The sequence below is a fragment of the Nannobrachium achirus genome (assembly GCF_963921795.1).
Source record: "Nannobrachium achirus genome assembly, chromosome: 5".
NCBI classification, from domain to species: Eukaryota; Metazoa; Chordata; class Actinopteri; order Myctophiformes; family Myctophidae; genus Nannobrachium; species Nannobrachium achirus.
In genome coordinates this window covers 52,057,840-52,071,463 of record NC_137814.1, presented here as the reverse complement: position 1 = coordinate 52,071,463, position 13,624 = coordinate 52,057,840, and the positions used below count along the sequence as shown (strand labels likewise).

The 13,624-nt window shown below is 46.8% G+C and overlaps 1 pseudogene across 1 annotated transcript in view; it reads right to left on the bottom strand.

Moving 5' to 3' along the window:
• LOC308286100 (double-stranded RNA-specific editase B2-like) overlaps positions 1 to 13,624 on the bottom strand; it is a 39,775-nt pseudogene that overhangs the window by 6,606 nt on the left and 19,545 nt on the right. The window contains exons 6-8 of the transcript in view: positions 10,459 to 10,616; positions 2,551 to 2,737; positions 208 to 389 (exon numbers count right to left, since the gene is read on the bottom strand). The product of the transcript in view is annotated as a double-stranded RNA-specific editase B2-like (transcript). The remainder of the gene's footprint in view (positions 1 to 207; positions 390 to 2,550; positions 2,738 to 10,458; positions 10,617 to 13,624) is intronic.

The window sequence follows — 13,624 nt, the reverse complement described above, 5'->3', positions numbered from 1 at the left end:
CCAGTTAAAACATGATTATTTCGGGGGTCACGGCCTGAAAAGGTTGAGAACCTCTGGCATACACTACCTGTCTTTGGGCATTGCGCATAGAAGTAAGTGACCCGTTATTGAGCTGAATTATTGTTATATAGTCCTGGAAAAGTTTGGGAAATTAATTGGTAAAAATGTGTGGGAACCCTGGACAGTGGTGGGTGGGGTATAACTCACAGCCCAGCAGCAAGCGGTTGCGTTTGAAGGGGAAGGGCAGGTGGGCGACGTGCCGGAGCCTCCGTGCCATGGCTCTGGCCAGGTGTCCGCTGTGGCACAGCGTCCCCACCGTCAGGCTGCACAGGTACACCGGCCCCACCAGGCCAGAGAGCAGCGCCCCCTGCAGGCCAACAACGTTCCACCTGTTGAGACAATTGAAACCCATTTAGACGGGGAACGCATTATTACTTTGACCATTACCGGTATTTTATGCTTTAGTGTAGCAATTGAAAAATAGCAGCTATACAAGCTCACAGCAAGCTTGTAGATCTGACGTAGCATGTTTCTACGTCAGTGGTTCTCAAACTCTTTCATGTCAAGGACCCCTAGAATTACCCGTATTTTCCGGACTATAAGGCGGTCTATTTTCAAACTGTTTTCATATATAAGGCGCACCGGACTATAAGGCGCACATAATAGACGCTACCGTTGCGTTATGCATCCAACAGATGGAGCTGTGCTAAAGGAAATGTCAATGAATGATCCATATATAAGGCGCACTGGACTATAAGGCGCACTGTAGTTTTTTGAGAAAATTAGTGCGCCTTATAGTCCGGAAAATACGGTATATGTATTTAGCTGCCGACCCTCATCTCAAAATATTATGTATCAGTGACCCCCCAGAAGCAAATATTTACAAATCTTCACTTTAAAAAACATAATATTCAAAGATTTGCAAAAATGTTCATGATTTTTCAAACATAGCAGATCTACAAGCTCGCTGTAGAAGATTGAACCAAATGAACGGGTTCATTTGGTTCCATTTGTACACTGTCAGAGTCAAGGGGAGACCTTGAAATGTCAAAGTTTACACATATCAAACTGAGGGTCTTTGACATTAAAGGTGAAGGAGGGCCGTAGGATGTATTTGATCACATATTTTGGTCCATATTCTTTTACAGCCTTTGGTGTTGGACATGAAAAGCAGCCACATCCATCAGTGGGTTCCTCTGCACCATGAAGCTAGGAGGCACTCTGTGGAGCGTCACAGTTTAACCAGCATCTGACTGTCTAGACGCTACAGCCTATTAGCAAGCTGTTACACCATATCACAGCCACCTGCTCTTTGTTTGAGGGACATAACCTGGCTGAAAAAAACTATATTTTTACCCCTTTTGATGCACTTAAGTCACGAAGAGGAGACATGTTGGAATATCACTTTGTATGCCATAAGAACTTAAACTCCTACACCAGGGGTCTTCAACGTTTTCAGGCCAAGGACCCCTTAGTTGAGAGAGAGAGATGAAGCAGGGACCCCCACAACCTTTTAGTAGATTCCATCTAGTTTCATTGTTTGACAGCACAATCATCAGTGTATTTTGGATTCATGTTGATTTGTGTTTTCAGATATTTAACCACTTGAACCGTCAATACTTAGGCCTAATAAACTTGACCTTTCACACTTTCACTGTACTTATTGTGCTATTTTTTTCCCCTCTACACCAAACCTATTTGCTGAAAATAGACGATCTACAAGCTCACAGCGCCTCGCAGCGCGAGGCGTTGTGAGTTTGTAGATCTGCTATTTTTGCCTAAAGTTCTCAGAATATAGATGTTAGGGTTCAAGTGGTTAATATAAAAAAGGAAAAAAGTTCTCACAAAGATTTGGAGGACCCCCTAGGGGTCCCGGACCCCCTGTTGAAGACCCCTGTCCTACAGTATATCATTGATCTGTCGGGCAGAAACCTCTTATCTCCATTTTTTCTACATTTTTATCCCACGATTTTGTAACCCATTTATTTCACCCGGTGCCATCTAACGTAATCCTGGGCGCTTACACTCCCTCTGCCAACCTGTGGAGAACATTAGCCAAAAAAGTATAGGAGACAACTGAGGTCCAGTCCAAGTCTAGAGGGTTTAAAATTATTAATGGCTTTCTGTCTTAGAGTTAACACTCGGGTGACTGAAAAAAATCACTTCTACTCTGACTGCATTTATCAGTCAAATTGACAGGTAAATTCTCTCCCAGGAGAGCAACACCTCCTCCCCTGCTGCCAGCGGGGGTTCTATTGTCTGTTGTTCTATTGACAATAGAACCCCCACTGGCAGCAGGGGAGGAGGTGTTGCTCTCCTGGACAAAAAATTGAGAGAATTTACCTGTCAATTTGACTGATAAATGCAGTCAGAGTGGTATAATCGTATATTATTTAATACTTAGGAAACGTTTCAAAAGGGGGGAAAAAACCAGAACATGTGTCTTGAGTATTTAGGAAAAGTCATGGAAGGGGACATTTCTGAGGCCAAAATGACCGGTTAGTCACCCGCGTGTTAAATGAACGCTCAGGGTTTAGCGTGTCAGCCGACCTGGCTATTTTGTCAGTGCAGGACATGGCGACAGCATGGCGTGGTCTCCCCGGCAACGCTCCAGCATCACATTTCTGATTGGCTCTGGGTGCTGCTGCTGCCGTGACTGGCAGCGTCCCCTCCCCTCCTCCTATCTTCATTCTCAGGTGACAGTGAAACTTCCTCACCAACCTGTGGCTGCTGGCGTCTGGGAGAAAAGAGGAGCAGAGAGACAACAGGGAATACGTCCATGTTATGAAATGAACGTCTGGGGTCAGTGGAAGGGGAGGCACAGATAGGCAGCTTATCGTTATGTTGCTGTTGGGAAGAAACCTCTTATCTCCATATTCTAACTTTTCGTGTTTTTTGAGCGGTGGTAAACCGCTCCATAGAGTGGCTGTGCGTGTGTCTGTAGCCACTTTTCCTCAGCGTTTTGCTATAGCAATGTGTTTTCCTCAGTGTTTTGCCATAGCAATATGTGTGTGTGTGTGTGTGTGTGTGTGTGTGTGTGTGTGTGTGTGTGTGTGTGTGTGTGTGTGTGTGTGTGTGTGTGTGTGTGTGTGTGTGTGTGTGTAGCCATATTACATCACATTACATCACCAGTTACATCCTAGACCTATCTGTAGCCACCTTTCCTCAGTGTTTTGCCATAGCAATATGTGTGTGTGTGTGTGTGTGTGTGTGTGTGTGTGTGTGTGTGTGTGTGTGTGTGTGTGTGTGTGTGTGTGTGTGTGTGTGTGTGTAGCCATATTACATCACATTACATCACCAGTTACATCCTAGACCTATCTGTAGCCACCTTTCCTCAGTGTTTTGCCATAGCAATATGTGTGTGTGTGTGTGTGTGTGTGTGTGTGTGTGTGTGTGTGTGTGTGTGTGTGTGTGTGTGTGTGTGTGTGTGTGTGTGTGTGTGTGTGTGTGTGTGTAGCCATATTACATCACCAATTACATCCTAGCACGATCCATGCAAGCACGACCACCGCTCACTTCACATTGGGTGTGAAGCGCACATTGGGTGTGGCTTGAAACGCACGTAGATCTGCTACTTTTGACTTAGTTGAACCCTGAAAAGTAACAGTTTTGGACGTAATGAGGTTTCCACCCGACAGAAACGTTGTGACACCTTTCCGAATGGTCCAAATGTCCAGGGCGGCCATTTGGAAAGGAGAGGAGAAAAATATATAATACATGGGTAAAAGATCTGAGCTGCAACCGGAAGCTCTCGGTTTCAAATCCTGACAATTTGAACAGCCAATACTGATTTATTTTTATCCCACGATATTGTAACCCATTTTTCACCTGGTTGCAATTATCTAATGTAATTCTGGGCGCTACACTCCCTCTGCCAAAGGACTGACCTCATGCTTCCTTCTATGAGGAGTCCGCTTCTTTTCACCTGACAGGGAAGAGTTACCCCGGTTGGACGTAGTGCGTGGAAGGAACCCGTTATTCCAACCATTCCTTTCCCCTCCATCAGGCGCCCCGGCTGGCCAGGGGGAGGCAGTATAGAAACCAAGATTACTGCATGTTTTTTGTGATGTACCTACCCTAGGGGACACGGGGTGAACATACAAACTCCACACAGAAAGGCCCTTTGGCCAACCCCTTCTATAGGGTATGGGCACTGATGACGTGGAGGAGAGAACACGCTCCCAGCGCCCACAGCGGGAACTGAACCAAGGACCTTCTAGCTGTGAGGTGACAGCACTACCGACCGCGCCACCGTGCCCCCTCCCAATATTGAATTGTTAATTTTGTGGCCATTTAATTTTACAGGGAAAGTACTGATTTAATCAACTTCACAGTAAATCCGTGCTGAAGCATGTAGAGAGACCCCACTTGGAACCTGTAGAGAGGATAGAGGTAGAAATGAAAGAAGAGGGAGGGAGGGTGGGTTACTGGAAACTATGCACGCCGCCGTTTTTTCAAGTCGGGTTTATATACCACCGTGATTGGTGGAGGAGGAGTTGTCGGCTTGATAGGAGATGGGTGAGTGGTTGGCACAGGGTGGCATGGGTGGAGTTGCCGGTGGCTGGTTAGGGGTGGTAGATTGTCCTCTGCTTGGCCAAATCTCCTCCCGAACTTAAGTTGTTCCAACTCCATTTCACTAGGAGAGACCAAGCATCAGACAAAATATAGGTTTAAGGTTGTTTATTATAAGACCGAGAGCCTGGTCGTTTATGGGCGCATCGCATGCGTGGCATGAGATGTGCGGCATAAACGTCCAAGAATGCAGAGTGCTAATGGTCATCTAAGGTCAGCACTACACGCAAGCGTGCAGTGTGCAGCTTAGATGGTCAAGGGCACGAACAACATTTAGGTTTTGGTATATGGTCGTTTATGGACTCATCGCATGCGCGGCATGAGATGTGTGGCATGAACGGCCAAGAATGCAGAGTGCTAATGTACATCTAAGGTCAGCACTACACGCAAGCGTGCAGTGTGCGGCTTAGATGGCCAAGGGCACGAACAACATTTAGCTTTTGGAGTATGGTCGTTTATGGGCGCATCGCATGCGTGGCATGGGACATGCAGCATAAAAGGCCAAGATGCTGAGTGCAAAATAGTCATCTAAGGACATCACAACACGCAAGCGTGCTGTGTGCGGCTTAGATGGCTAAGACGCCCGAACAGCATGAGGGAGACGGCACGGGCATCGGGGCATGAATGCCGTAGGTGCCGGCTTGGTCATCGGGGCATGGATGACATGGGGGTGCCAGCATGGTCATCCAAGGTCACGCACCATGCGAGCATGGTGTGTGCAGCTTGGATGGCCAGGGGCGTGAAATGACACTCTGAGTGCGTGGTCATCTAAGGTCAGCACCACACGCAAGCGCGTAGTGTGCAGCTTAGATCGCCATGGGCACGAGAATGACATTTGGGGTGCTGGCATGATCATCGAAGGTCATCACCACACGCAAGCGTGTAGTGTGCAGCTTAGATGGTCAGGAGCATGGACGGAGGATGGCAGGCATGAGGGGAGAGGTTCCGGGGGGTCGCAGACCCAGGTACTTTGGCTTAGGGGTCAAGAGCACGCGTCCGTGCTGAAGCATGTAGAGAGACCCCAAAAGAATCGGATTGTGGGATTACGAGATCGAGGAGAGTTGGGCGTTACGTAGGTCCGGGGAGTTGGAACGGATGTAGCTGTGGTAGGCTTGGGAAGAGCGGCCGAGGATTTGTATGAAGTGGTCAGGAACTCCCTTGCTTGATGCTGTGGATGCGGCTCCGATTCCGAAAGAGTGACTCGAGAAGGTTCTGGAGAGTTTCGGTTAGGGGGGACCAGTCGGAGGTGAGAATGGAACCATATGCGGGTGCTGTGCACGTCAGGAGTATGTGTAATTAAGGTGGGGCTCGTAGGGGCTGAGGAGTCAAGTTAGAAGATGGGAGTGGTGTTGCCGTACTGGTTGGTTGTGCTGTGTTAGAAGATGAAAGCGAAGGAATTAGGTCAGCGAGGCGAGTATGACGAGCAGGGTGGAATCTCTGAGCATCTTAGAAGACCCCAAAAGAAATCAGGAGGGAAATGGCGTTGAGCATTGTCTGTGTGGGCATCTGTGTGGCCAGTGCGTAGGATGTGGACACACCTGGCTAAAAATTGAAAGGTGAGGGGTTGACTGATGGATTGCTGTGACCGGACAATTGGACTGCTTGAATGGCTGCATTGTGGGGGAAGTCCTTGTCTTGTTCCTTTGGAGGCCGTCGAGTAGTATGGTGATTTGAGGATGTTGGATGAGGAGAGGCAGTTATTGATTGTGAAGTTGGTGCCGCACAGGTAGACAGAGATGGTTGATGTTATGGCGTTTTGTTTGTTTCTGGGGGCATGAGAAGATGAGGATGAGGGCATGAGGAGATGAGGAGAGGCAGTTATTGGTTTTGTGAAGTTGATGCCGGCGGGGATGGTTGATGTTCTGGTGAATTGTTTTGTTCCTGGGGACAGGAGATGTGGGAGTGGGCGCCGGCACAGAAGGTGCACATGTGGAGCATTTTGCATGAAGAGAGGTCGCAGCCGCCCTCATTAAAGTTGTTACACAACATTTTGTTCCCCACGAAAACAAGAGGGCGGCCGCGACGGTCTCTGGCCTGGGAGGTTGCAGGATATTGGTAGCTGGTGTTGGTTGGGGGCATGGGCTCGCTGAAGAGAGGAATTGCAGGGCTGGAGGAATGCTGCGGAGCGGGGGGGCAGGGGGCGGGTGCGATGAAAGAGCACTGAGTGGTGGGATGGGCAGGGCAATTACAGAGGCTACATGTGTTGGTTGACTTCCCTGCGAAGATCCTGCAGTATAGGTCCAGGTCGAGTGCGCCCCAGTAGGTGGCTGTGTTTCGTTGAATTAGTCTGGAAGCGGCTCTGGCGGAAAACTGGCGATGGTATTCGTAGAATAGTGTGCCTCCAAAGCGGGCGGACAAATCCATACAAATGAATAGATGATCATCTAATTCCTGGCGGCGGGATGGGTATGAGGAACTGATGATGTCACGGAAAATGGAAAATGCCAGTACAAACTCGGTAGGGGTGAGGATGGTTGAGGAAGATGACGTGAGTTCACGGAGGGTTATGGAGACTCCTCCCACTTCGACGGATCTGGGTTGATGGTTTGTTGCAGTGGGTCGGACAAGGGAGGAGAGATCAATGTCCACACCTTGGAGGATCTGATGTCTGAGGGAGGAGGAAACCATGGGGGTATTGAGTGCCAAGGCTGATGGGGGCACAGGAGCTGGAGTGGCTGTAGCAAGTGAGAAAAAGACAGGTTTGGGAGGAGCATATGAAGTGGGAACAAATGAAACAGACTGTAGAGGATCATGCACGAGTGGAATGAGGGGAGTGTGGTAGGCTGATTGATTAATACTGGCCGATGTTGTTGCTGAGACTGCTGTTGCTGTGGCGGCTGTTACTGTAACTGATGGATAGCTGGACTGGACATGATGGGGAGACTGCTGGAATGACTGGCGTGTGGAAGTGGTGGAGGTCGAGAAGCCCCGAGGCAGCTTGGTGACGTCATCTATTGACGGAGTCGCCGACCGAGTGACGTCACGGCCGTGCGACTGAGCGGCCTGACGCGACGCGTTTCCGCGATGCGACGGCCGTGCAACATCGCCGTCGCCGTCGTCACTGAAGCTTGGTGGTGGTGGTGGTGGAGTAGCCGTGTGAGTACTCGCAAGCCGCACGGCGTCGCCGCCACGAGACGCTGCTGCCGAGCGAGCGACGTCGCCGCTTGGGTTGCGGGGAGAAGAGCGGTGGGTTTGCTGAGCTGGTGTTGACGCTGACGGGCGCCGTTGGTGAGGAGTGAGGTACGGCTTTCGGAGTTTGCGTGGAGTACGGAGGAGGGAAGGAATGGAAACGGTGGATTTAACCTGTCGTGGTGCTGCAGACTGGTGAGTAGACGTAGTGGGTTGTTGTTGGAGACTGGGGTTGTATATATCCTCGTCGGAAGCGTAAATTTGTAGAAGGTGTGCCATGCTGGAGTTGCTAGAAGGTGTAGAATGTGTTGTTTGTGAAAAGGAGTGTTCAAAAGTTTGACTGTGGAGCTAAGCTTGAAACGAACGTAGTGCAGCGTTTACTGGAAACTATGCACGCCGCCGTTTTTTCAAGTCGGGTTTATATACCACCGTGATTGGTGGAGGAGGAGTTGTCGGCTTGATAGGAGATGGGTGAGTGGTTGGCACAGGGTGGCATGGGTGGAGTTGCCGGTGGCTGGTTAGGGGTGGTAGATTGTCCTCTGCTTGGCCAAATCTCCTCCCGAACTTAAGTTGTTCCAACTCCATTTAATTTTGTGGCCATTTAATTTTACAGGGAAAGTACTGATTTAATCAACTTCACAGTAAATGTGCCAGTGTTAGGACAAACCGCAAGGAATGACATCGCAACATCGTCATCGAATCCAATATGATTGTCCTTTTAAATGTTTTTATTGTACGACACAATGCCATTCAGCAGGTTTTAGTGACAAATTGACCTACCTTCTAACAACCTCTATTGTAAATTACTTGAACAGATTTGCAGTGGTCCTGGCTTGTGAAATGATTCACTGGACGATACATCTGAAAGGAGGACCTAAAGACTACCATGCTGCTGTGGTAGCCGGACACAAGCTGTACTCATTTGGAGGATACAACCTGAACAACAATGATCAGATTGAAGTCAACATCTTCAACACATTGTCTTTGCGTTGGAGGAAGTTGCCCCCAGTGACAGATGGAAGAGGACAAAGTTCCATTGAGGTTCCCTCTGGACGATATGGCCACACAGCTGTGCTGGCAGAAGAAATTGTTTACATTTGGGGAGGAAGGTATCCTTACTGCAATTTGCTTTATGCCTTTGATGTTGACTCCCACAGCTGGTTCAAACCCAATATTTCTGGGACTATTCCAGGAGCAAGGAGTTCCCACTCAGCCTGTGTCCTGGAGAAGATCATGTATGTGTATGGAGGGGACACCCAGCTGACTGGATGTACTAATGACATGTACAAGTTGGACACCAGCATAATGGTCTGGTCTTTAATTAACACCAGAGGAACTCCACCCCCTGCTTCATATTGTCACTCTTCCACCATCATCGGGACAAAGATGTTTGTATTTGGGGGCTGGGGGGGCGACCTCTACAACAGCATCAGAGTGTTTGACACAGACACCAACTGCTGGCTGATCAGGCCTTCTGGACATCTTCTCCCAGAAGGACGTCGTCGTCCTTCAGCCTTTGCCTACAATGGAGAGCTGTACATATTTGGTGGCTACAACGGGAACCGGTTCTTCAATGATCTGTGGAAATTTAGTCCAGAGACCTTTTCCTGGAAGCAGGTTGAGCCCAAGGGGAAAGACCCCTGTAGGATGTCTGGGATGTGCTGTTGCATGGTGGGAGATTGTATCATCATCCATGGAAAAAACAAAGGAGCCAACCTCATTTCTGGTGACCTTTACATCCTAGACTTAAATCCTAGCCTGAAGATGTTATGCAAGCTAACAGTCATCCAGCATGGTCTGGAGCAGTCTGAACTCCCACATGACATCAGGTGGGAACTAGCAGCCATGACTACCAACAGCAACAGAAGAAAATGATAAATCACACGCACGCACGCACGCACACACACACACACACACACACACACACACACACACACGCACGCACGCACGCACGCACACACACACACACACACACACACACACACACACACACACACACACACACACGCAAATAAATAAATAAATAAATTCATAAATGAATAAAAACACACTTGGCAACAGGGTCCAAGCATAGAAGATGGTCATGAGATGATGAGGAAGAGGATGTAGAAAAAGGTGATGACTTTCAGGAGAATATGCAGATGAAGAAGACACAAAAAAGATACAGAGTATCTTTGTTGACACTGAGATTTGAACTCACAGCCCTACATGTAGTGAGGGAGTAACACTGCTCTTAATTTAATCACTAAACCAGATGCAAGTCTTTGAATATTTTTGACATGATTCTAATAAATGTCTTCTAATTTTTTTTTTTTTAAACCTATGTTTCTATGTCAGTGGTGCTCAAACATTTCATGGTAAGGACCCCCAAAATGATATGTATTTGGCCTTGGACCCCCATCTCAAATCATAATAATAAACATAGGCTATTGTCGGCTATTTTCCACAGTAACAAGTGTAGCCTACTAAAGCAGTCATTAAACTCTCAGTAGCCAAACTGTTACAGATGCGACCGGCCAGGGGTGCGTTACAGAGTATCGAAACGAGGTATCGTTCGTTTTTACGTGAACCGATACCCGATAGTATCGACGTCATGCAATCGATACCATTAAAAGTATCGCAGACGATACCCATCCCTACCGCTAAATGTACCTCATGAGATTATTTTTAGCCTCCAATATACATAGACATTTTTGCATGACTTTTTGAATATTTTAAGTATGTGTATTAAGAGAAGCATCAGGGTGTGTATCTTACTGGTGGCAGTGAGCTCATAGGGACAGTTGAGTCGTGCGTCTCCACAAGGCGAGGAGCTGACAAACATGTGGAACAGCACGCCGTCTCTCAGTCTGTATCCAGAGCCTTTATTTGGTATGAAGATGGACTGGTCCGCGTGCACGTCGCCTGGCTGTTTGCTTTATATGGAGACAATTAAGACGAGGAAAGAACATCCTTTGTTATTCACTCAGTCATTGATAACTAAGCATTAAGTTTTTGTTAAGTCCATTCCAAGCAGTGGCGTCAGTTCAGCAAAAGCTAGGGTATGGCAAAGATGAGAGTCCTCATGGAAAAGAGGCATTACATTTTGTATAACACGGTTCTATTGTGAAAATAGCAGATCTACATGCTCACAAAGCCTCGCGCTGCGAGGCGTTGTGAGCATGTAGAACGGCTATTTTCACAATGTCTGAAAAAAACGAGTTTTGACAGTTTTTTACATAGGTTTCTACGGTTTCTTGGGCTGGGTATGGCAGCCTGGAATGGTTTTTCATGTGCAGCTAAACTTGGCATGTTAGTGCTACAATTAACCTGTGCAGCTGACCTACGGAACCTGGGAATATACCATCTTGTCAAGATGGGGAGAATACAAGTGTGGAGAATATAATTATAATACCTTGTTAAAGTGACCATTTTGTTAAATTTTACATTTGTAGTTATTTTACTGTAATTTAACAACATAATAACCAGCACAGATAGACAAAGAGACATTCATGGATTTAAATTTAAAAGTAACTTTTATTTTTCCCCCTGGACCCCCTGGAAGTGTAATCGCTCGGCAGATCCAGAGCCTTCTATTAGAGAGTTCTGCCAATGCGGGGTAAGAAACAGCGCCGGAAATGTCACTTTTCCCCCATAGATTCCAATGCATTCCGTAAACTTCCGGTTCAGTGCTTTGTCACTATTCAACAATAGATGTGTATGTAGAAGATCTGGCCCCATGAAGTGAACGGATATGACGCGACTCTCCAATAGAGGGCTCTGGGCAGATCTGGCACCGCTCAGTTGTGGTCCCAGTGATTGGATTTCATTCCCTCCGAAGTAGTGAGGGACCAATCAGTGCCCAGTATGCAAATATTGGACAGGTTTTATCACCAGAGGCATTTGTTTTAATCCGCCCCTTGGAAATGCTGGTTTCATACAGATTCCAGACTATTATCTACGGATTCTACGCAGTGATATTAGTCTGGCCATGGCTAGTCGTCCACTTCCAATGAAACGCTTCTCTTTGTTTAGTTTTCCTCATTGTGTGTTCTGTACTGTGTGTTTGTAAATAGGCCTTCTTGTATTGTATCACGATATCGGCGTCAATCTGTCCCTGTACCAATGTCAACAAGTCAAACACTTGTACTTTAAACTAGAAAGGTGTGCTCAGCAGAGCGCGAATCTCTACCACAAGATGAAGATAAACAGCAATGTACGCTGTGACATTTCATGGAGGTGGTGCGGCAGTTGTTTACGTCATCTCTACTCTCTCCATCTTTCTCTCAGATTGTCATTAAAGTGCTTCTGTAATCCACAGAGTCTGATTGTGTATTCCTTGTGTTAATTATATTTGTATCACTAGCCAATCAAAGGTTGCAATGTCAAATCTGACAGGTTGTTGCTGCGTGACACTCACTATGCAAATCCTCCATGAGGATTTCATCGTTCATATTACAGCTACACACAGGGGCGTCACACCAAATTCTGGGCCCTGGGTACAAGGATTCACTGCGGGCCCCCCATGAATGTTAACTATTGAAAAATATAGCAGATGTAAGCTCACAGCGCGGCACCGAGTGCCACGCTGCGAGCTTGTATATCCGCTATTTTTGAAAAATCGTGAAAATGTGTGCAAGAAACCTATGTTTCCATGTCAGTGGTGCTCAAACTTTTTCATGTGAAGGACCCCCAAGAAGATATGCATTTGGCCACGGACCCCCATCTCAAAATATTTAGTTCCAGAGATCCCCCAGAAGCAAAATTTGAGTTACAAATGTTCGCTTAAAAAAATACATATATTCAAAGATTTGCACACATTTTCACATCTTTTCAAAAATAGCACCACCTTGGGCCCTAGTAACTCAGTCCCACTCCCCCCCCCCCTTGTGACGCCCCTGGCTACACAAGTTGAGAGTCAAAACATGAAACTAATAAAAAGGAATCGCGAGTAGGATGAGATTTGCACAGTTATGTCTGACAGACAGGTGGCAGACCATGCCACACAGGAAATAAGAGTTCTGTGAATATTAATACATAAACCAGGGGTCTTCAACGTTTTCAGGCCAAGGACCCCTTAGTTGAGAGAGAGAGATGAAGCAGGGACCCCATAACATTTTCATAGATTCCATATAGTTTCATCGTTTGACAGCACGATCAGCAGTGTATTTTGGATTCATGTCAATTTTGTTTTCAGATATTTAATCACTTGAACCATCAATACTTAGGCCTAATAAACTTGACCTTTCACTCTGTACTTATTGTGCTATTTTTTTCCCCTCTACACCAAACCTATTTGCTGAAAATAGCCGATCTACAAGCTCACAACGCCTCGCGCTGCGAGGCGTTGTGAGCTTGTAGATCTGCTATTTTTGGCTAAAGTTCTCAGAATATAGATGAGAGAGAGATGAAGCCGGGACCCCCACAACCTGTTCATAGATTCCATATAGTTTCATCGTTTGAAAGCAGTCATCAGTGTATTTTGGTTTCATGTCACTGTGTGTTTTAAGATATTTAACCACTTGAACTGTCAATACTTAATAAACTTGACATTTCACTTGACACAAACAAATGAAATAGTTGTTGTTGACCAATTTAAAAAATGTTCAAGAATTTAGGTCCTTGACCTGCTGCCAATGTGCCCAATGAATATGATGCTGATTGGCCCAGCAGACACAGAGACACTCATGAATACTCCTGGCACACAAGTGTTTTGGCAGTGGGGGTCCAACACACATTACTGGGAAGGTCAGGGGCAAATCTGTGACTTTCTGATTACTTTCTGATGTCACACTCTTACTGTAGCAGTGAGCTGCGATTGATCTAATTTTGTGGGGACTTGTGGATAGTGGGCAGGGAGGCCATCTGGTTCAAGGTTCAAGGTTGTTATATCTTGCGTACAGGTACATAAGAGTAAAACTTATTTTGTTTTGGGTTCCTCTTG